At 42.3% G+C, this 25342-nt stretch overlaps 1 long non-coding RNA gene across 1 annotated transcript in view; it reads left to right on the forward strand.

Moving 5' to 3' along the window:
* The first annotated feature begins 694 nt into the window (after nt 1-694).
* LOC134022052 (uncharacterized) overlaps nt 695-25342 on the forward strand; it is a 139062-nt gene continuing 114414 nt past the window's right edge. Inside the window, exon 1 of the long non-coding RNA XR_009930610.1 lies at nt 695-799. This is a non-coding gene — a long non-coding RNA (uncharacterized LOC134022052). The remainder of the gene's footprint in view (nt 800-25342) is intronic.

The raw sequence follows: 25342 nt of genomic DNA on the forward strand, positions 1-25342 counted from the left end.
CTGCCTTCCACACACACAATCACACATCCTACACCAATCCCAACATCCAAACCTCACCTTTCCACCACATCCCCTTAGATCTGTCTTTCTCTCCTTTCCCTCCCTCTCCACCTTTCTCCCATCTGCCCTTAGTCTCCTCCCTTTACTACTGTCTTTCTTTTCCCCCTCTACCTATTATCGTCCTCTTCATCACCCCTTTTTTCTCTCCTATTGCTGTCATCTTTACTCCTGTCCTTTCTTTATCTCTCTACCTCCCCCAACCTTTCCCCCAGCCCCACCCTTTCCCATACCCTTCCTTTCTTGCCGTGCCCGGTTCTAAAATTAAGGAATAAAATCAGTTACCTTCATTTTCTTTGCACTGTATTTTGTCTATTTCAGCTCAGCCAATCATAAAAATGTTTTATTAAAAAGAATACTTTTTGCTAAATTTTGAGTTGAGTGGTATAAAAGTCGAGGACAGCAGCAAGTGAGGTGCGCTGCGAAGTTTCTGGACAGTTGACAGCCTCCTGTCACGTATGGTGGTTAGCTAGCTAAATTGTGTTTTGAGTCTTTGAGCGAAACAAGGAGAAAAGAGTTATTGCATTTGACATTCTTTGTTTGAAAATTAATTTGCATTCCGATTTGTTTTAGTTTTTTTCTATTGATTTTTGGGAGAGGGGGCGGTTAGTGTTGTTGGATTGTAGGCTGTTGGACGTGAAGAGGTCTGTCCTTAAACCATTGATCAGTTAACAACAATTAAAGATAATGATTACTTTATTATTTCTATACTGTTTGAAATGTTCTGAATATAATAAACAATGTTTGATCTATACCACACAATATTAAGCTCATGAGCCCATAACCCTTGGTTATGTCCAGGAGAAAATATGCCTATCTGTTAATTATGTTTCTTGTATCATTGATAAACTGTTATTATTCTGTTTTATTATGCCTGCATAGCCATAAGTTGTGTCTTTGTAAGGTGTGACCATGAAAGGCCTGTGTCGCTGATGTAAGTCAAGAGGTCACAATATTGCCAAAGTGTATAATGCCATGCCACTTTGAATGAGGAAAATAGAAGGAGTGACAAGGCCATTTCTAGGAGCCCTATCTCAAGACCTAAACAAAAGCTATATGGCATACAGTGTCCTTTTTCAGTGCCTGCAAAGGCAATGTTAATCATCTGGTATCCTCCCATATTGTGATACTATTTAACTCCCTTTATTTCCTGTATTCATTTGTCCAGTCTTATGTGATAGTTGACTTGAGAGTAACAGACACCTGCACCTTACATTTGTGTAATAAATACATTGATTTTGTCTTGAACTTGTCTTGAACTCATCTTAACTATTCCTTTCATTGACTTGGCACTTTCAGAGCAATTGGGTATTATTTAATACGTCTTCAGACGTGAGGAGCAATTTTCTTCCGTATCACATCCTGCTAACACACACAGCTGCAGCAGCACTCGTGTCAGGTTTGCTAGCTTGATCTGTTGACCTCACTGGTTTTAGTGAATCAAAGTTTCTCTCAGATTGCACTAAATTGAAGCCTTAAACTGCTAAAATGTAACCCCCCCCCCCCCCATGTCTCATTGCCCCCCCTACTAAAGTGGGATAGAATCGGGCTTGTTCTTGTCCTCCTTTACTCTTATCTTATATGTCTCTACCTCCCCATCTCGCGTTCCTCCCTGAAAGGGCTGGAGGTACAGGGTAAATGAGGGAGACTGAGGGGAAGGGAGGAGGCAGTAGATGCTGGAGAGATGGTAAGGTGAGATGATTGAGGGGGTTTTGGGAGGTGTGGGTACACTGGGAAATAGCCATGTTGTCTGCAGGTCATTATTCAGGAGCACAGAGCTGAAAGCCTGTCCAGGGACTTCAGGATTTATAGAGTGACAAAAAGGGGGTTTCTTTGATGCCGCATGGATGTGTGTTTGCATTTGTATGTGTGGTGTTGTGTGTGTGTGCATGTGTGTGTGTGTGGAGCGTGGACGTATGTGTGGAGGTGTGTGTACATGAGTGTCTATGTGCATGTGTTTGTGTGGAGGTGTGTGTGCACGTGTCAGTGTGGAGGTGTGTGTGTATCTGTGTACATGTGCTTGTGTGTGTGTTGTATGTCTGTGTGTGGACCCTAGATGTATGTGTATGCATGTGTATGTGTGGAGGTATGTGTACATGTGTGTCTATGTGCATGTGTTTGTGTGGAGGTGTGTGTGCACGTGTCTGTGTGGAGGTGTGTGTGCATCTGTGTACATGTGTTTGTGTGTGTTTTAGAGGTGTGTGCACCTGTGTGTGTGTGTACACATGTATGTGTGTCTGTGTTCTCCTGCTTGTGCCATGTGTGATGATGAATCCAATCTCTGTGCAGACAGGGGTGTAGCTGTGAATTTACTGCGTGCTGGGGTACAGTGTTAGCTTCACCGTGGAGAAGTGGTGTGGTGAGAAATCTGGGGCAGTGGGATCTTCTATGTCCCTGACACTGGAACAACAACGGGAAGTAGATTTATGGAGAGGAAATGAGAGCTATAGGTCTACACACACTTTGGGCTCCAAAAATTTCCCTCACACACTCACACAAATACACATTCTTCAGTCATTCATTCACTCACTCACTCACTCATAAACACTCTCACACACACTTTATGGTGATAAAATGGGGGTAAAAATAACTTTTTAATACAATTATTTGTGACTTTTTGAAACAACTGAATTAGCATTTAAGAAAAGTTTGTTTAAATGTATGTCTTGTGAGCAGAAACATGAAGAAGACATTCAAATGTCTCATGTCACATCATCTTCTTTGTAAACAAAATATAATCTGCTAACTCTCTCCTCACAATCATGATTCCACCCACTGTCTGCCTGGCAGGGAAGGGGTTGTTAGAATAATATATGATGTGAATATGTGAGTTGGTGGACTGAGAGTTGACAGAATTCTGGTTATATCATTACAGCGTATCTCTTAGCAACTTATATTAAAATGGGCTTGGTCTGTGTGTGAGCTATGAGGTCATACGGAGTAGTACAGTAATGTGTCACGCGTGTGTTTCTCTGGTCAGACTTACAATGTGTGTGTGTGTGTGTGTGTCTGATAGTTATTACAGGGGTGGATTAGATTTTCATCCGAGTGCATCAGACCACTACCGTATAACATGTATGACGCATCTGGCAGTGATTTAGTCAAACAGCAGGTGTGTGTGTGTTTGTGTGGGTGTGTGTTCTCACTATTTGAAACAGAGCCTTGAACTCAGTGAGGATTCTACTGTGAAGTCTAGACCTTAATGGCCCAGATCCTGGCCCTGGAACTGTATAGCTACTCTGTGAATGAGTTATGATTTTTTACAGCGTACCAGCCCTTTACTGGAACAGAGATAGAGACTCTAAGCAGCCTGCAGTAATTCACACAGCCAGGGTCAGTTTCATCCTGGGTTCTGTGGCTGGATTCTGTGTCTGTGGATCTGTATGTGTGTAAGTCTGCTTCTGATCAGACTCGTTGTCAACATGACTGGGTCAGCTCCACTCATCCCAGCTGCTTACACACAGCTGACCCTACGTACAGTACATACCTGTCTGCACACACACATACACACACACAAACACACCCACTCGCACACACAGGCACACATGCACAAGCATGCAGACACACAAGCACACACAGAAGCACCCTCATACAAAACCACATCATAGAGAATCAACACTTTGCTCATCTTGGACAGTGACATTTTTCAAACAATGCAGAAACCCTAAATTGGTGTGTAAGTGTGTGCATGTGTTTGTGTGTATGTATGTGTGTGGCTCTGAGTCTGACTGATGAATGTGTTTTGTTTGCAGACATGGCTTATTAGACCCCACTCCTGTTTAGCTAGAAACCACACCAGTGGGATCAGGGCTGAATCTTTGATACATGTTGGCGGCCATGACACCCAGACAACACTGGGGGAGAAAGCTAATATGGTGCTGTCTGTAGCCAGACATACTGGAGGGCAGGGATAGGGAGAGACAGAGAGAAAGAAAGAGAGAGCGTGAACGATAGCGGAGAAAGGGCAATTAGCAAGAGATGGAGTAAAAGAGAGAGCAATAGAGATGGAGAAGGAGAGAAAACAAAGAGAAAGAGAGAATGTCAGTCCCTCATCTGAACCAGTTGTTGGAGAGCTGTGTTCTTCTGTGTGTTCCTAGTGAGGAGTGAGAGCTGCAGGATCAGAGTGTGTCTGCCAAGGTCCCTGCTTCCTCCCAGGGGGGCAAGGCTACTGACTTATGATGTGTCTCTGTCCGGCCGCCTCTCTGGCCCAGAGGTGAACAGCTCTCAGGCAGCTTTCATATTCTCTCAGTTGATATACAACTGATTGCAGGCTGTATGTGGGGACAAGCACAGTGAACAGCACCCCAAGGACCACAAAACTGGACAGAAGAGCGCAAAAGAGGTTGCATATGTGTCCATGTCCGTGTGTGTGTGTATGTGCTTGTATGTATTTTTGTGTGTGCATGCATATTTGTGTGTGAGTGATGATAATGATGTCTGTACAGCTGTGTGGTCCCTGAATCAGCGTATATCAGCTCTGATAATTCCTCTCATTGAGCTCTATCACTCAGCTTTACTGGAAACATGTAATTATGCCCATAAACCTAATGTGTGTGCCCTGGTGAGCAGTAGTCTGCATGTGTGTGTGTGTGTGTGTGAGAGAGAGAGTGTGTGCATCTATGAGTGTATGTTTGTGTGCATGTGTGTGCGTGTGTGTAGCTCTCTTTCCAGTATGGCCCACATGGTCCTCATTATGCTTAGGACAAACACACAGCCAGACACACATTACTCTTGTTTCCAAACCAGAACTCTGTACACAAGACAAACAGGGATTGTACATGACAAGGAGGGGGGGGGGGGGGGGTGTCTACTGTGTTTCTACTGGAATGGGTGAGGTACAGGTGATGCTAAAGTCCCATTGTAAACCTCAGTACTCAATGTTCCCCCATGGTGTTGGAAGGTTACAAGGCTGCTTTAGGATGGTGCATCCTCTTAACATCACATTGTCCTGTAACCCAGCAAAACCAAATACACTCAATTGTGTAATGCACCAGTGAAGTAATTGTTGTTACTGTAAAACAGCACAGGAATCTTTCCTTTGAATTCTTTAGAAATTAAGATGGTTCATCTCAGGAGGGCCCAGCCTGCCAGAGACAGTAAACCATGAGCAGACGAGACTAAATGGCTCCCCTGATGTCCCTGGTTGGACTGGGAACAGGAAGTGTCTAGTGTCTATTCTTCTGGTATATGGAAGTCTAGAGTGTACACCAGACAAAGGCGAAACATATGGTAAACCAGTAGCAGAAGCTGGGTAACCAGAAATATTTCGTAAGCAGACAGACTGATAGACAAGTAAATAGATAGATCAATAGGCAGGCAGGCAGAGAGACAAACAGACAGACAGACAGACAGGCAGGCAAGCAGGCGGCAGGCTGCTGAGGTAATGTTTATCTGTATAGTGGCTGTTATTGTCAGTGCCCACTGTCTGTCCATGACATCCTGGATTTGATTGATTGTATGTCTGCAGTGTCTCTGGGCCTGACTGTATGGCTGTGTGCCCCTAGAGAGCTGAGATCATATTGAGGATGTGAGGGAGTCATTTCTGTCTTTTAGGATCTTACTCTAAAGGAACCCTTTGTCTTTCTCTGTCTCTTTCTCTCACTCTCTTTCTGTGCCAATGTGACAGCCAGCCTGATCTGGACCAGTCCACCAGGGTTGGAATAGATTGTATGTGTCTCATGTAGGAGTGGGTGATTTATGCCAGGCCAGGATCAGAGGGTGGAGAGCCCAGGGCAGAGCCCCTGTCATTGGGTAAGAGCTGGGACAGGGCCTCCTTCTGCTCTAGGAATTCATACATTTGTTTGGGTTGTTTGGGTCAAAAGCGTCTGCTAAATAAATAAATGTAAATGTAATGTATCGTATTTTTTGGAAATAAAGCGGCGGTTTATACCCCGATTTTACCCAATTTTTCTTGTGGTGGTGAGGCTTATATTTCGATGCGGCTTATAGCACATTTTTATAACAAAACAACAGTATAAACACTTTTCGTGAATGCTATTTGACCCGTTCAAGGAGTAGCGTCGCACATATGTGATTGTTCGAATGCAGGTCTCACAGCGTAACGTCGCATATATGCGACTTCGAACATTCCAACTGAATATTTTCTGATGGACAAAAACTATTCCACAAATGCTTTAGTATGGCTTCAAAATATACGAATGAAAAGGCTAACAAGTAACACTAGCGTGGTAGTAGCATTGATAATTTTAACATGGACCAGAGACAGACAGGCTTCAGGGTTACACGGCTTCTCTTGCAGCGCGGAGCCGTATCGAGCATCGCCCTCCCGGCCGTTCCTCCTCCGGTCGCACCTGGATCATCCACCGCCGCCAGCAGTTCATCACTCAGTTCTGTGTGCTTGTTATAATTATACTAGATAACTTTTCCAGAGATATCTCTGCTATGAGTTAGTGCAAACCGCTAACTTGATATTAGGCTACTCGGTGTAGAATGATGGTAGCTAATGTGCTAGAAGTAGTTGGAGAGCTCACTGTCTGCTGTCTCTGGTGTCCATTTTTACTCCTGTGTTACAGCTCAGGGGAACATTTCGTTTATATGCATCTGTATGTTGCACTCATTGAACAAATACATTTTAATTCTATACTGTTTTGTTCGGCTTGACATAGCGTCCATTATCTGGGTCGTAGGTAGGCAGCGAGGGGCGGAGCTTAAGCTCCTTCAGGCGACACGCCCCCCCCCCCCAAGCAGAGAAGAGTGCTGAGTTTCTCACGATTTCAAAGCCTAATTTAACATACTTGTCGGTGTTTCTTTTCATGCGAATTTGGATGGGTAGTTAATAACACATTTTTCTGTGGTGTGGTGAACTCGTTTTCAATTCCACTTTACAGGATCTTTAACACTCGTCAGTTGACTTAGCCCCAGAGTTCAGGAGGCGAAACAAGAATGGCAGAGCCGCTTAGGACGTCTTTTGAGGGATGGAGGTATGCACATTACTTCGAATAGACCAATTTTTTGCTTGTAAACATTCGGGATGCGCGCGCAATGTGGCTGCAGAAAACGGAAAGGATAGCATTTATCATGGCAAAAGGACCACACGGATAATACAAATACAGGGGTGGAGCTAGACTTTCAGTGCAGTGGGGGCGGAGCTTCATCACGGGGCCCTCTGCTACCAAGTCATTTTAAAATTAAAACCGTAAAAAAACGGTCAAATATCTGATGAATGCATGTGTTATAATGTGTCACTTGTTCAGCCAAGTAAGCTTATATGTCAAATAACACACAAAGAAAAGCCACATTTGTTGACAAGTTTGTATTGATGAACAAAGAAAACAGTTTGCCAGTCAAATAAAATATTTTCAACACCACGGACAGCAACAGCTGATTGACAGCGATGGTGCTGAACAGGCCAAGTGCGCTCAATCAGTGCCACAGTATTTCTTACAATTTTGTTGTCTGCTTAACGATCCTCCAGAACAAATAAATCTAACAAAACTATACACATATCCCGTATTAAATCTTCATCCTCCTCCTTTATGGTGGAAAATTTGCCAACCACTTTGTCAATATGTATGTCCCGCTCCACACACAGAAAGGTGAGATTTGACAGTCTGGCCTCATCCATGCACAGTGGTGTAGTGGTAAAAATAGAGGTGGGTAAACTATGAATTGTATTATTTATTTACAGGGTCGTCAAGCCCCCACCCCCACCCACCCAAAACGCATTGACCGGACCGTGAGACACACGCATCTCAGCCCCTTCACAGAGGCTTGACAACCCTGTTTATTTATTCATTTTTACGTTTCATTAGGCCTATTTGGATGGAACCGGTAAGGTTGGCTTGTATCTGCATCGTCATAATTAAAAGAACGTTAATAATAGTAGGCTAGCCGTTTGTCCCTGTCTTAATGCGATGTTGTGCAAACCAAAACAACGTTTACAAACGTGAATTGATCACTCTGTACTTGAGGCCTTTTGCGGGCATCTGTGGGAGTGGGAGCACTCGATGGTTTCTTCAAAAATCGCCTGATATCCATGGCTAATTAATCCATTCCGAACAGGTAAACTAATCCACAACGTGTGTGTACATAGCCTACTTCGTGGATCCTGATTGGTGTCGCCGCCGCAGCCACAACGCATTGATTGGAGGGTCACAGACCCTACAGCGCAGATGAAATTATTCAGACTACAGCGTTTATATGTTAAACAATATGAAATTTAGTCTTTGGTGTTTTAAAATTACACCAAATTTATTTTGATTATTCCAACGGCAGAATACGAGGCGCAGGGAATTTAGATGTGCGTAAACGCGCATAAACGCTATTTAGAGGTGGATAATCGCAATTTCTGCAATTTAGAGATGGGATAAACGCTATTTCCGAATTTCGGGAGGTGCGTAAACGGCGTTTACGCGGCGTTTATCAGCCCTCGGAGAGCCCCGGAGAGCTCAACGTGCACCTCCTGAATTTTCTAACTATCCGTAGTGAGCGACGGAGAGCTACGGAGACCCCCTTGGCTGTGATTGGTCAGTATTAAGAATCGCTTGCGTCAGGGGCGGGGTTGCCGGGATAAACAGGACGAACAGAATCCTTTGACCGCCATTGCTGTAAGTTTTCACAATTCATATTTCAGCTAAACAGTACATGTAAATCATCATCGGAATTAAAATGTGCATTATTTTTGTGATTTGTGTAAAACTGGCAATCTGAGTGAGACTGCGTCTCATGGCGTTATACTGTTTTGACGTTAGCCTCAGAGTCAGACTCGGGTCGCTCACTGGCACAATGTTGTATTTCACGACACCAAAAACGTCTGGGAGGATTGCCTTTTGTAGATACGAGCCTGCTGAAGATAGCCATCATCTCGGATTTATTTAACCAAGCCTGTTTCATTCGTCATTTGACTGAGAAAGCGGCCTCCGTTAGCCAGGTTAGTTTTGCCCGATCACTTGGTCAGGCTATTTAACCCTTGTGTTATCTTTGGGTCATTCTGACCCATCAGTCATTGTGACCCACCGTCGTATTGCGACAGATTTACCTCCTACAAAAACAAAGTGAAGCATTTTCTTTTAACTGTCGGGCTGTCTCAGACCCCCCACATTGCAATGGTTAAAAGAAAATAATTTTTATTTGTTTTTGTATTGGGTAAAATTGGGTAAACACAACGGTGGTTCGTTATGAACCTTTGGGTCATGTGACCCGAAGGCAGCACAAGGGTTAAAGGTATCGGGGTCAAGCAGGGCTGGACTGGCCATCTGGGTCCGTGTACTTTGCGGCCAATGGATTTTCGTTTTGAAATAAGAAAACCACCATTTAGAAATAGGAAAACAAAAAACGTAAAACGACCCATTTTCTATTTTCTGTTTTGATAATAGAAAACGGAAAACAACAAAACGACCTGTTATCTGATTTTCTTTGATGTGCTTAAACATGGAAATCGTGAATTAAAATAGTGTGTGGAAATCTTCTTTCTCAATTTTGCGTAGATTTTTGTGTTGTGACCCCGAAGTTGCTCCCACGAGCTTGACAGTCACATATTCAGGATGTCAGCAGAGGGCGCATAGCAGAGCAGATGAACGATAAAATTGCTTGCAGAGCAATCAAGCCTCAATGCAAAATTGGATTACATCGGACTGAAGCATGGTTCCAGAGTCTCATCAGCCACCTCACAAAATAAAGAAGGTTCTACACCAAATTTGAATATTTTTCTAAGAAAGTCAGCGACCGGATATATTTTATAAATTATTTTAAAGTGAGTCTCTTTGAATTTTGTGGAAATGGGCCATTTAATGAATTTTAAATGTTAGTTTTTTTTTATGGACAATGCAACCATTTTCGGAACCTGTACACACAATCCTCTGTTATCAAAAAAATATTTAGATTTCAAAGCATCACTAATGTATGTATTATTACATTTACTGTCAAATAAAGTACAATCATTAATAAAAACATTTGGTAAAGTTGGTAAGGGTCTTATTCTTACATATAACAATGTGCTTTGAACTAACTGTAATAATGGTATCGGTATTGCTTTACAGATCTTGTTGTATTCTCTATAAGTACAGTTTAAATTATATTTGTCGAAGAAAGCTATATATTACAAAAGGTTACCAGACATCTATAACATCATTCACAAACACAATGCCCTTTTCATACAAATCATATTTAAACAATGATTTCCTATTGATTACAATGACCCTATTGTTCCATAAGGCTCAAATTTGTTAAGATAGAAATGTTTAGGCTTTAAGTTGATAGGCTCGAAATTTTTAAGATCAAATTTTTTGGGGGGCTCGAATTTGAGCAACCTGAATTTCCGAGTCTTGAATTTTTGGGTCAGGTTTTTTTTTTTTAATGAAATATGTGAATTCGGTGTTGTTTAAATTATTCAAAGTATTCAATGCCTTTTAAAATTCAAAACATTATGTCACTGATTTGCTTCCATACAAATGGCAGCTCGCCCTCTGCTGACATCCTGAATATGTGACTGTCAAGCTCGTGGGAGCAACTTCCGGGTCACAACACTAAAATCTATGCAAAATTGAGAAAGAAGATTTCCACACACTATTTTAATTCCCGATTTCCATGTTTAAGCACATCAAAGAAAATCAGATAACGGGTTGTTTTTTCGTTTTCCGTTTTCTATTATCGAAACAAAAAACGGAAAATGGGTAGTTTTCCGTTTTTTGTTTTCCTATTTCTAAATGGTAGTCGGGAAACAGCTCGTTTCCCGATTTTTGTTTTCTAATTTCAAAAAGAAAATCCATTGGCCGCAAAGTACACGGACCAAACTGACAGCGGCCCATTGGTAAAAATTGTTTTGGTCGGGCCGGCCCATAGAGAACTGACAGCGGCCCATTGGTTAATTTTCTTTATTGACACTGGCCTGACCCAATCAAATCCAGGAACCCCCTTCCTCTGAATCATAATATCGCCTCCCGCAGGCCACACGAGCTGTTGGCTAATGCGTATGCTGGTTTAGCATCGTTGAAGTTTAGCATCGCTAAAATTGAGAAACAACCACCAAAGCGCAAGGGAGGCGCAGAAAAGTTAAGGGAGTAAAAGATTAAAAAAAATCTACAGGTGAATGCCACAAAATGTGCAAAAATTCTAAATGTTTTTTTAGCTGCTTCAACATCAGCATTACCTGTAGAGGAAGGATGAGAGGTGGCTGTCTCAGAGAGGCCGAAATATAGGCTATTGACAGTCAGGGAAGAAGCCGAGGAGGAGGAGAGTGACCATGACAGGGCCATGGGAGTGAGTGAGGAAAAGATGGAAGAAAGAGTAGTTGACGACGTGGTAAGGAGTAGGCAAATTAACAGGGACTAATGAAGGGAGGGAGGCTGTGTGTGTGTTTCTGTATTGTATTTAGCAGACACTTTTGTCCAAAGCCACAAAATAGGAATCTTACATTAATTTAACCCTTGTGCTGCCTTCGGGTCACATGACCCAAAGGTTCATAACGAACCATCTTGTGTTTACCCAATTTTACCCAATACAAAAACAAATAAAAAAATGTTTTTAACCTTCGCAATGTGGGGGGTCTGAGACAGCCCAACGGTTAAAAGAAAATGCTTCACTTTGTTTTTGTATGCGGTGAAGTTGTCGCAATACGACGGTGGGTCACAATGACTGATAGGTCAAAAAAGACCCGAAGATAACACAAGGGTTGAATTAACAGTAAACAGTTTTAAAAGTTGCTAAGCCAATATTAAGCAAAATAGTAATAATCACAATACAATATCAAATATCAATATGTATATATTTTTTTATACCATATACAAATCATAACTCTAAGAATTAATTAATTATTTAAGTGTAAGATCGACAGATAAGTCTTGAGACCCTCCTTGAAGGTTCAAAAACTATCACATGAACGCAGAACACTAGGCAACTCATATTATAGAATGCACCCATATTTTAAGGACTGTCTGCAGGGAATGTGTCTGACCAGTCACGGTGGGTGTGGCCCGCCTGGGCCAAAAATGCCAGGGCCGATTTTTTGTCCCAGTCCAGCCCTGGGGTCAAGTGACTTTTGTGCATGGACAAGTGAAACGTAAATGTACTTGTCGAAAGGACAAGTGCCTCAAAAAGTTTATGTTAAGCCCTGCAATCCAGTGGCCAGAGATATATGATGATCTGATCAACACTCCAAGTGTATTATACCCGGGAGAAGTTCGTCTTTTGCAACGGACATGCGCAGTTGAGCCTGCTTGACAGTCGTGTGACGTAGGGTGCAAATTGGTCTATCAGTTGCGCAAAAGGACAAAAACTTAACTGTACAATGTACATTGTGCCCACGCCAAAAACACCTCTCCACCGCCGCGAACACAACCTCTAATCTGTCAAAGCATCTTCAACGGCAACATGCTAACTCAAGACTATGGCTGAGGATCCCCGAACCCTGAGTGACACTGATGCCGATAAAAGGTTGCCGTTGCCATTGTTGCCGACACCAGCCAAGCAGCCACAACTTGACTTTCAACATCAGCAGCTTACCAAAGCAGAGATAAACAGGCTTGTAGCAGCATACATAGTAGAGGAAATTTTGCCATTTAAAGTTTTAAGCATTATTTTATTATGAGACATTTTGCTTACTGCCAGTACTGTAGCCTTGTTATGCTTGACAACTTTTAGGTTGATGTTCACAACTTTGTCAGCTTTGTGGTATTAAAAAGAATAAAAGAGAGATCTGTCCTCAAGTATCAGTTGATTTGGGCATATATATTGTTATTTGGCAAGTGCATCTCAGGTGATGTCACGTAGTAATCCAAAAGTAATGTAACTAGTAGTGTAACTAGTTACTTTCAGCAGTGAGTAATAGGGGTGGAACGGTACACTGAAGTCACGGTTCGGTTCATACCCGGTTCAGACATCACGGTTCGGTACGAGTTCGCTAAAACAGAGGGAAAAGCAAAACAAACCAGGTTCCTCTACGAGTGAATACGGCGCATTGAAGATGACATGTAAATTCCGATTGCGTCTGTAATTTATTTGGCCCTATTTGTATGTGTATCTAATGGCTGGTTAAGCACTGTAGGGAGAAGTTGAAAAAAAAAATTGGTCTTGTTCCAGTGATTGGCACACCTGGGTGATGGCGTCGGATATTTTTTGTCATTTAGCACTCGCCAGATGCGTTATATGCTTAGCATGTTAGATGTATTTCCATTCACATACCCCAACCAGTGATGTGCGGTGATGTCAGTAAGAGGCTAGACACTTAAATGGGAAAATGTGTCCAAACTTTTGACTGGTACTGTACATGTTGAAGAATACAGGATCGAAGTGCGCAAGTGAGTTTTTCGCTTGTCGTCCGCAGTGAACGGACAGTAAAAGCACTTATTCTACAATTTGTTTTGTATTTGATTATGTGTAACTGCTACATTCGTCATCGTAATGTCTAAACAATTGCAATAACACACATATTTACGGTGGCCGACATGTTCAAACGCGCTGCAAATTAAGAAAACACATGCAAATAGACAAAACACAAGCAAATTAAGAAAACATCTTCATGAATTTGACAACACATGCGCAGCATTCAGCAAACGCGCTGCAAATACACACAACACAACCAAATACATAAACGCGCTGCAAATACATAAACGCGTTGCAAAAACGAAAGCACACAAACCAAAAACGCTGCAAATACATAAACGCATTGCAAAAACGAATGCACGCAAACCAAAAACGCTGCAAATACATAAACGCGTTGCAAAAACGAAAGCACGTAAACCAAAAACGCTGCATCCAGTTTTCACAACGGAAGTTGACCAGCCTCTAGGTGGAGCGCTAAGTGGAACAGCTTGATTGTCGGCCCCACGGAGCGAAAGAGAGAGAGCATATGAGAAGTTTGGACCAACATCGAAGTAAAGAGGCGACATAAAAAGGTTAGTATTAATTTTTACATGTGGCCCTCCTCTTTTACAGTTTTTCAAAAGAGCAACTTCGATTTTGGTCCCATTTCCAAAACAAACTTCTCATATGCAGCGCGTTTATGTATTTGGTTGTGTTGTGTGTATTTGCAGCGCGTTGGCTGAATGCTGCTCATGTGTTGTCAAATTTACATTTAGTCATTTAGCAGACGCTCTTATCCAGACTTACAGTAAGTACAGGGACATTCCCCCCGAGGCAAGTAGGGTGAAGTGCCTTGCCCAAGGACACAACGTCATTTTTCACAACAGGGAATCGAACCGGTAACCTTCAGATTACAAGTCCGACTCCCTAACCGCTCAGCCACCTGACTCCCTACAGCCAAATTCCTTAAATTTCTTAATTTGCTTGTGTTTTGTCTATTTGCATGTGTTTTCTTAATTTGCAGCGCGTTTGCACATGTCGGCCACTGTACATATTGCATATATAAATCACAAGAATAAACAGTAAAAATACAAATACAAGTTTATTAAATAAAGTGATTTAATAAAAATGTTTACATTTGAATTTTGGCAGGGTAGGCTGTGCCTACCTTGCCTACCCAGACTGCACGTCACTGCCCATACCTGCTGAACCACGCCGACACACAGTGCTCGTCTTATCCACCACTCTCTCGCCTGTACTACTGTAACTGAATGGGAAACCGAAGTTTTCCCAAACTTGCAATCTTAAAACAGCTGGCGGGTCCTCTATCTCTCGTGGGTCGCCACCACTCGCCATACTCGTCCTTAGTGCTGCTAGCTAGCTATCTCTGACTTACGGCGGCGCCAATCAGAGCTTCAGAGTTACAGATTAGATGTCCCGAAAGAACACGAGTATCTAACAGTAGTTCCGCATTACATTAATTAATTTGCACGCAAGTTTATTTATTTTTATACCGTGTATTCTCCGTGTAATTTCATGCACCGAACCGTGACGCCCGTACCGTACGGTTCGGTACGAATACATGTATTGTTCCACCTCTAGTGAGTAATCTAGTAAAGTAAATCATTACTTTTTTTGAAAGTAACTAGTAATGTGTAATCTATTACTTTTTTTGAGTAACTACCCCAACACTGGCACAGACACAGATCCCCCAGACCCCACTACACCTTCTCCTCTCTACCCAGACCCCCCACAACACCTCCTCCGCTCTCACCCAGACCCCCCTGCACCTCTTCTCTCCTCCAGACCCCCTACACCTCCTCTCTCATGTCTTTAAGGACGCACACTGGTCATTCACACAAAATATTCAGCATCAGCCTTGGATCACTGCTAAAGCTCTGAAGATTACATTTAAATATTGTAAACAAATGAAGATTTTAGGCTGATATATGAACTGATACTGCCTGGTACACATCATGCATGCCTCTGTGATGTGAGCTGGACCTTGGCAAAGAAACTGTAAACCACAGTGAAGACTGAATATCTCCTGCCACTGCTGTCCACTTGTCTGCCAAGAGGAGCCATGGAGACAGACAGAGAACATTTACCTGGTTTAGGATTACAAAATGTCTTCATTTACCTCAATGAGTGAAATCTTAAGGAAATCTGATGGGAATCTGAGGGGAGATGGTTTGTATTCTGCAGCTCCAGCATAGTTGTGGGAGAGTGTGGGGGTGGACATTTTATGGAAGATTCTCTCCTACTGGTCTTCTGAGTATGTTCGATGAGGGGAGGTTATATAGAGGTTGTTCTGCTCAACATCAGGTCCAGTTTTCTCCGGTTTATAATAATGAGAATACTAAATCTGTTTCTTATTATATCCCATAACCCAGTCTCTTTCTTTTCCTCTCTGTCTCTCGTTCTGTCTCTCTTTATTTGTCTCTCTGTCTGTGTTTACCCATCTCTCTCTCTCTTTCTCTCTCTCTCTCTCTCTCTCTCTGGGGCATGTTACATCTGGCCTGTGTGCCCCATAAATGTGTAAACGTACATTAAATTGTGAAATCGCAAACACAGAGGAGGTATCTTCTGGGCGGGACTTGGGGATTGTGTGTGGCCATTGACCTGACTTGGAGCCTGCTCTGTTAGTGTACAGAACTGTACAGAGAAACACCAGACCCCAAAAATTTAATGTTGGATTGATCAAAAAACGTTTACATTATTTAAAAGCATTTGATGTAATAATATGCACTCATTGGTACTCAATTGTTTTGTTTTCAAATTAGCTAACACAGCTGTGTAAAACCACTTGACATGAAGTTTTTACAGTTTTTCACAATTGTTAACACACGTTTCTCAAAACAATAACGCCTTTCTCAAAACTGCACACACAAAACTGAAAACCTCACACACAAAATGCTAAACCTGACACTCCCTTTGCAAGATTACTCTTTGCCATCAAATCTCTTACCTGTTCACAAAATGGAACTCGTGTACTCATTTGGTACACACAGCCATATTTTCAAATGACACACACATAACATTCATAAGAGTACACACAACTAAGCATTTGCTGCATACTACCAAGCATTCACAGCACACTGTAGTACAAAATTGAAAACAATTATTGAAATGGAACACACCATATGAATGACAATGACTTCCGGAGAATGAGCCATTTCTCATTTTGTAAAATGTCTCAGTGTAGGCCTACTTTTTTCATAGTCAAACATAGTCAACATAGTTTCATAGTCAACAAATATGCAGCAAAAAAAGTTTTATTTCAGTACACACAGAGAACAGGCTGACGGTCTGGATGTTACTGAATGTAGCATGGTCGGCCAGGATCCTAGTTTGTATTTGTCGGAGTGTGATAGCGTTGTTCTCAGGAACCATATTTCCAATTTCAGTCTCCTGTTCGGCTGTGAAAGTGTGTGTTCTTCCTCCACGGTGTGGTTCTCTTTCAGTCCTGCAAAATACAAATACTGTGAGCACACTTCATTCTATTGATATGCAGTATTACAGTACCAGTAATGCGTTATTGTAACTCCACTACTTTTGGCGGTAACTAGTAATGTAACTAATTACTTTTTTCAATTAAATAACGCAGTTACATTACTGAAATTTAAATGGGCTCGTTACTCGTTACTTTTTTCTTGCATGAATTCCCCAATTTCCTGTTTTTAATCTAATTTAAACAAGTTTACGACGATGCAGTGTATGAATGAATCAATCCGCATTTTAGACTAGCTCACACAATGGCCGACAATTCGGACAATGCAAGCTTTTTGTCATGGAAATATTGACATTATTTTTCCCTTGTTCAGATCAAGGATAAAAATATAGGCCTACTGGTTAGTTGTAGATTGTGTGCAGGTGTGAGAACTTTATCCACTGCGAAGAATAGTAATTATAATCTTCACAAGCACCTAGTAAAACAACACGCTTCTACAAAGCTAATCGTAAAAGAAACCAGTGCTAGCTCCGCTGATCAAGCAGTCGGAGCCACCATCAAAACAGCCGAGGCTTGATTTTAAACAGAATTATTTCCAGTCTCTAAGCCAGGCAGAACTAAACAGACTGATTGCCAGGTATGTTGTCAAGTGACATGCGACCTATGTCAACGGTTGAGTCCGTTGCCTTCAGGCAACTAATTAGCAACATACAATGATATAACATTTTACATTGTCTTGTCCCACACTGTGCCACTGCAACACTAAAATATTATAACTATCTGTGTGCGTTAATTTGATAATAGAAGCAGGAATTAAAAGTAACGCAAGCGTTACTTTCCCTTGTAACTAATAATTTGTATATGCAGTAACTAGTAAAGTAATGCAGTTACTTCTGAAATAAGTAACTAGTAACTGTAACTAATTACTAATTTTTGGTAACGTTCCCAACACTGTACAGCACACAAGGCAAATAGATTTCGTACCTGTTCTCCATCCTGAAGATTCTAATGATGGCAGAAACTGTGAAGCGGCTGAGATTAGGTTGGACCCTCTGGCCAGCCTCCCTCATGCTCAAACCACCAGATTTTACTTGAGAAGTGTGTGCATCAACTGAACATTGTGTGTAGTGTTTTGTATTTGTAATTGACATTAGTGTGTAAACGAGGAAAGTCAGTCTAATGCAGATAAGGGAGTGTGAAGTAGTGCCAAATTGGGTCGAACAATTGGTACATGAAGTGAAGGTTGTGAAAATTGTGCCAAATCTTTTGCTTTTTGTGTGTTAACAATTGTGAAAACTGTAAGTAAATCGAACATTTAATTTTTTGAGTTTACACCACAACATTGTGGATCGAGAACTACTGTGATCCTGGATCCGGAAGAGAAAGGATTTTGATGGATCTTATTAGCATTAGATACAATCTGATTATGGATCAGAGTTGGAGAAGGGTATGATGGCTAGGGTCCTGTCATCCCCATACATAACCTGATTTGACCTAAACTCTGGAACACACATGGCACATCTCACTCTCACTATGGCTTCCCATCCTGTCCATCCCCTACCCCCAAACCTCCTTCCTTCCTGACTCTTCTCACTCATGTTTTGTGATTTCCTGTATCAGACTCTGTTGTGATAGAGTGTGCTCAGAGTGGGTGGGCGAGCTTCCTCAGTATAAACATCCCCAACCAGGTGTTGACAGACAGACAGGTGATCCCCCCCCCCATCCCCCACCTTCCACCTTTCACCATTGTATACAATATCCTCACACAGCCTCAGGCACATGATCACACAAGAAACAAATCAAGTTTTCTGGATCATTTTCGGGTGTTTAACATTTGTGAACTCACTCTAATGTAAAACCAGTTCAACAGAAGTAGCGTGAAAGACACAGCAGCTGTTTGGTCATAAACAAAACGAAGTGTCCTCCTGGCTCCTGAAGACTGATCTCGAACATCACGGCTGACATAAGGTTGTTGTGTAACTACTGTACTTCTTTAACCTCTTTTTAAATTTGAACTTCGTTGATTAACCTCTGATTTGAAAACAACTGTTGTTTCTTGTTGTCTTTCTTGTTTGTTTACCATCTCCATGGCACTCTTCATTCTTGATGCAACTGTACTCTGACCTTCCACAAGAAAAAGGGACCCCAGAGTCTGTTACCCCCTAATCCATCAGTATTCCCCAGAATACAAGGTCACACAGTATTTACTGTCACTCTCTCTCATTCTCTCTCTTTCTTCCAGCTCAATCTCTTCCTTTGTCTTTTTTTCTCATTCTCTTCTCACTTTCTCTCTCTTCCTCTCTCATCATCTTCCTCACTCTCTCTCGCTCTCTAATGCGCTCTCTCTCTCCCTCTCTCTCTCTTTTCATGCTCTGTCAACACACAGGTTAAGTTATTGTGTTTCCTGGAATGTGTTAAAACTATTTTTACCCTGACACAGACACTGTCACCCTTAGGGTTATGCTACTGACACAAGTAAAGGGGAAAATGACACGATTGGTGTTTAAAGCGTGTTTTGAGTTGAATTGCGTTTTTATTATGTTTTGCTTCAGTGAGAAAGAAACCCCCTCATCATTCACTAGTAGAGAACTGTCGCAGTGTCAAAGTTGTCCAGGGGATGAACTAGACCCCACTGACTCTCAGTTTGGAGCTACAGGAAGCAGCCTCTGGACCTGACGGGAACACCCTTCATGTGAGGTGAATGAAAGGAGCAGGAGCAGAGATCAGAACCGAGCTCCAAGAAAAGTATCATAACGATAAGACACTGGTACGACAGAGGAAGGAAATGAAACAACAAAAAAGTCACATTCAAACATTATAATACAGAATCATTACACAACCTTTGCAGTTTTATCCGTTGCTCTTTGCAAGGTTGAACATATGCATGTTAGTAGATTAGATGTTTAGATAGTTTTCTTTTTCTTCTGCAAATGGAAACAGAAAATGTAGCTATATTAAGTATTTCTCAGCACAGTGCCAACATGGGGTGGCACCTTGTTGATTGATCCCAATCCAGAGACTGATGGACGGAAATGAGACAATGAGGGTGACCGTGAAAACAGGATATGTTTGTGTCCTCCTGAATTTATTAATTCTGCAAGGGCAGCTTTTTTTATATCAACATTTTCCTAGAGTCATCGAGACATTCTGTGGTGGTGTGCTGCTTTCATCAGGTGGTCTAAAACAGGAAAACCGGGGTTCTGTGGTTCCACAGTGAAGCACCCAGAGGAACACACCTCATCCCACAAACAGCTGCCATCACCAGGACAAAGGCAGTTAAATATAACTGAACTATGCTTATGAAGTCATGCTGATACCTATTAAAGTTCCATGCTACTGGTGACTTCCAACCCTGCTTTTTTGATGTCCCACCTGCCCAGCATCCCTGAACATATGGTTCCACCAGGGAGAGCTCTGTCACTATGGCCAGTGAGAGGCATTTGATTTCACATGTAGCATCTGTGGATGAGAGATTAAGTATTTTCTGAGTGTGCAATGGTATTTTCAGTGAGAGAAATATTTAAGTTTCTCTTATTCTTCTGTCTTTCTGCTTGTCAGATTATTTGACTCAGTGAGTTTGGAGGCTTGTAAAGTCTGGCACATCTCTTGGAATCTGCATATAATCAGACAGTGGAAGGATTTATTTTATAATACTGTTGTATGTAAAATAATGTCAGAAGGGAATGATTGAACACGGAGAGAATATCTACAACATGCTAAGATGTTCCCCTCTCCACCTCTGTGCATCCGTCCCTCCCTTCTTTTTTTATGCTTTTCCCTCCCTCCCTCCCTCCCTCCCTCCCTCCCTCCCTCCCTCCCTAAAGGGCAGCAGTGTCCCTCGATAACTCCCTCGATCTCTGAATGAGAAGCTGAAATGCTATAGTGTCTATTCAACCGAGGCTTTGTTAGTGGGAACAAAGATGCAGTACATGTTAGGCAGTGATAAGTGATATAACAACAACACATGCAAAATTGTGAAACTCAATACAGGTGTTGTCATTGGAATTGCAGGTGCACATACTCTATGAGGGGACTGATGATGTGGTACATGGTCAGACGACACGGTGACACTAAGAAGAGCTACACAAGAATGACAAAACACCAACAATAACAATCGTAGTATAAGTTATAATAATAGTAATAAAAACATGATTGATTGATTAGAATAATAATAATCCTCATAACAAAAACAAAAGTACTGCTACTACCACCACTACTAATAATGATGTATGCATTTAGCATACGGGGCGGGGTTATTGGTTAACCTGTATTTTCTTGATCTGCAGTCAATGATCTATCCGAATCCCTATTATACTGTAATAATATTAATAATAAGAAGAATATAAAAATTAATTATATAAATGATCATCATTAAGATGCATTTGGACTCATTTATTTACTGTCTTCTAGCCATCAGTCCATGACTGTGGGATGTTGGGTGTATGGACTGTGTCTAGTTTCTCAGCCAACACACATAATCCAAAACCTCACATAAAGTTTATTACAGCAGATTTATACACACGATAAGAAGGTGTTAGTTTGACATGCATTTAGACATGCTGTTATATACACAGCTTGTGTTTGAGCGTGTGTGTGCATGCGTTGGTGTGTGTGGGTGTTTGTGTGTCTGTGCTACCAGGCGATGCACATCACAGCTATCTGATGAGCTTCGTTGGAATGAACCCAAGTCAGCAGAGCAGCGTCCTTAGTTGTTAGATAAAAATAAATGAGGACATACTTCCTGTGTGAAGGAGATTTACTCTGGCTTACCGCAGATAGGGAAGAGGAGGATGGTGAGAATATACTGTCTCCATGATAGCCTCACTCTCATGTGTACTAAGTCATTCCCGGGGAGACATAAAACATTATAAGTGTTCTGGAAAGTACAAGTATGTCTAGCCTATCCTCTCCTCTCCCAGGTATCTAGCATAATCCCACCCTGATGTTGTTGACTCAGCTGGTGTCAGTGTTTCTGTTAGAGAGGAACTCTCATTAGTCCTGCTGTTTACCAGCGACAGCTACTAAACCCTACTAAGCTCCGCTTTATTATTTTTAACACCTAGCGGACACTGTGTCTCCTCCTCTCTCCCATGTTCTCTCACGGCCCTTACACTGTCTCTCTCACTGTCTCTTTGTGTCTCTCTCTCTTTATCTCTCTCTCTCTCTCTCTCTCTCTCTCTCTCTGTGTCTCCTTGTTTCTCTGTGTCTCACTATGTCTGTGTCTCTTTGTCTTTCTGTCTCTCTCTCTTTCCCTCTCTCTTCACCTCCATCATCCTGTTTGAGTGTATGTGAAATCCCTGAGCAGCAGTGTTTTCAGAGCCTCTCTCTGTGAGGTCAGGGGTCAGGGGGTGCACTGGGGGTTCCTCAGGCCTGATGGCCCCCATGGGGTTTTAAGGTTCGGGAAAGGAGTCTAAACATCCTCTCAGTTTCTATCTGTGAGTGTGTGTGTGTGTGTGTCTGAGTGTGTGTGTGTGCTATTGTTAATATGCAATAAGTTGCTTGCTCTACCAAGCTGAGATGCAGATACTACAATTTCATGGTGTGTTTTTTCACTGTACATTGCGGTCCTCCTAGGCTTGGGTGATCTGACTAGTTGCTCTCCACAGGAGCTGTTTGGGAGGCCGGTTGTGACTGATCACCTCTCATTGATTTTCACAGTGGAAAGTTGAAGAAGCAGAGAAAACTGTTTCCTTCTGATCTGAGAGGCTGAGATGAATAATACCCCCAGTTGTCCCTGTTTGAGAAACACACAGTCCCACCTCCCTGTCTCTCATCCTCTCCTCCCTGTCTTTTCTCTCCCTCTATGTCCCACTTTTTCTCTCCTCTCCTCAGAGGTAATAAAAACCCTGTCCTTCTAGGAGACACATTGCGTTCATAGCCAGTGGGGGATTACCTTGTGCAAAAACATTTGGTCAGTATTTACTACATTGTGTCCAGGCTCGCACTGTATCACGGTATGTGTTTCACAGCATATTTACCAGTGTAGTTCACAGTGCTCACATTGAAGACTGGAAGAACTGCATGGACAGTTGCTGCTGCTTTGGTAACATTTTGTTAGGCTTTGAAGTTGGACAGGTCATTATCAGAGCTGTGATGTATGTTTCCAGAGCTTGCTGTCTATGTGTGTGTGTGTGTGTGGTGTGTGTGTATGTTTGTGTGTGCATGTGTTTGTGAATCTGTGTGTGTTTGTGTGTGCATGTGTGCACGTGTGTTTGTGTGTGTGTTTGAATGCGCATAATCCACCAAATCTTTATCTTCCTACTTGGGCTCGGTGACAAAGCACACAAATGAGAGTGGACTCAAGGTCCAATTTCCCCGAACAACAGGAATATAAACAGGTTTTGATTCCTTCATCTGGAGCTTGTCTGTCTCTGTGGAGCGATCGCTCCATTTAGCATTTCCTTTTCAGAAACTTCTGATATTTCAAACACAAAGTCTCTATATTATCCCCAGACACTACAGCATTATGTACAACAATAATATATGTTTAACATGAGAGTACAGTACATCTACAAAGGCCATGAGAGTATTGGTTTAATTGTTATTTTGGTTTAATTGTTATTTATGTATATTTTTTCGTAAGCATGAAAGCTTTAACAGGCTCTGTTTAAATCGGTTCAACAATGAGCCTTTCACAAGCACTACTATCCATTACTGCTGCTCTGATAAAACTCCACATGCTTGCCCCTGTTGAAGTTGAGAGCTGAGGACTTGGGAATAAGAGACTCAGTGTCTCTGTTTGTTATATTATCTCACCTTGTAGTGTGTGTGGGTCTTATACTTAGACTGAGTACCTCCACAGCTCTGCATGCTAACAGCTAGGTAGGTAGGGTCAGGTCTGACATGATTCATCAGACAGACGAATCATATCAAGAAATGTTAGTCTTGACTTTTATATCTCTGTGCAATTATATATAAAAAAATATTTATCAATTTTATTCATTGAATATTCATCCAAAGTGCCATACAAACAATGCATAAAGTACAGCAGAAGATCGAGGATCTTCTGCGGAAGTGTATGGTTCTACAGTATTTCGGTGGTCAGAGTCAAGCTGTATTTACTGGCCACATTACAAAGTAAACACATCTCGGCTACCTGGCACAGTAAACAAAAAAGAATGTTACAGTGTTACGATAACTCAATTACTCAAAGTTGCAATAGGTAACTTTAGGTAACAATAGGTAGGTAAAATTGATTTAAATATGATATATTATATCATCACCTCCCATGGCTTCTCCTACCACTACTACGCTGACGACACGCAGCTGTACCTGTCGTTCCCCCCGACCGATCCGGGGATCTCAGCTAGGATTGAGGCCTGCCTCACAGACATCTCCGCCTGAATGACCGAGCACCACCTCCAGCTGAACCTCGCCAAAACAGAACTTCTCATCATCCCGGCTAAACCCTCCATCTCCCTCTCAATCACCCTGGGATCTGCGACGGTGACCCCTTCATCCTCTGCCAGGAACCTTGGGGTTACCATGGACGAGGAGCTCTTCCTCACGGCCCACATTGCTGCGGTCTCCCGGTCGTGTAGATTCACCCTCTACAACATCCGGAAGATCAGGAGATACCTGTCTGAGCACTCCACCCAGCTGCTAGTCCAAGCACTTGTCCTCTCCAAGTTGGACTATTGCAACTCGCTGCTCGCTGGTCTCCCAGCATGTGCAACCCGCCCTCTTCAGAGGATTCAGAACGCAGCGGCCCGCCTGGTCTACAATCTACCCAGACGCTCCCATGTTACCCCGCTCCTCATCTCTCTCCACTGGCTACCTATCATGGCCCGTATCAGATTCAAGACCCTGGTATTGACCTTCCGAGCAGTGAACGGGACTGCACCCGTCTACATCAAGTCTCTCCTGCAGCCTTACACCCCCACCCGTCACCTACGGTCTTCTTCAGACAACCGCCTGGTGGTCCCACCGCTCAAGACCGCCCGGTCCCAACACAAGCTCTTCTCCTGTCTGGCCCCCCAGTGGTGGAATCAACTCCCCACCTCCATCAGAGACACTGACTGTCTCTCCACCTTCAAGAAAAGGCTCAAGACGCACTTGTTCCGGGAGTACAACGGTACTTAGGAATGGTTCGCTTGACCCAATGTTAGTTTCCTCAAGGATCACAATGACTCTTGCTCAGAGACTTGTTGCTCTTGTGGTTAGTGGTAACTGATTTAAAATTGTTTGTACTCGCTGTGATATATTGTTTTTATTATTGTTGCTTGTTTTTTTGTTTTTTTTCACAGGTACTTGCACTTATAGCAGTTCATATTGTTTAATTGTAACGTGTTTAACTACATGCTCTAATGGTTCTTCCCTTTGGGCACTTACTTTGGTTGTTCACAATGTGCGCTTCATGTTTTGGCTACTCGCAATGTTTTGTGGCTATCTCGTTGTTATGATCAGTGACCTATGCACTTTGTAAAGCTCTCTCTTGGAAGTCGCTTTGGATAAAAGCGTCTGCTAAATGAATAAATGTAAATGTATATATTACTGATCACAAAATAAGCCAAGGAAGATGGCACGCCTTGCCAACACTGATGTTAAGCAACTTTCTAAAGCCCTCATTAGCTTCAA

The sequence above is a fragment of the Osmerus eperlanus genome, chromosome 6, assembly GCF_963692335.1.
Source record: "Osmerus eperlanus chromosome 6, fOsmEpe2.1, whole genome shotgun sequence".
NCBI lineage: Eukaryota > Metazoa > Chordata > Actinopteri > Osmeriformes > Osmeridae > Osmerus > Osmerus eperlanus.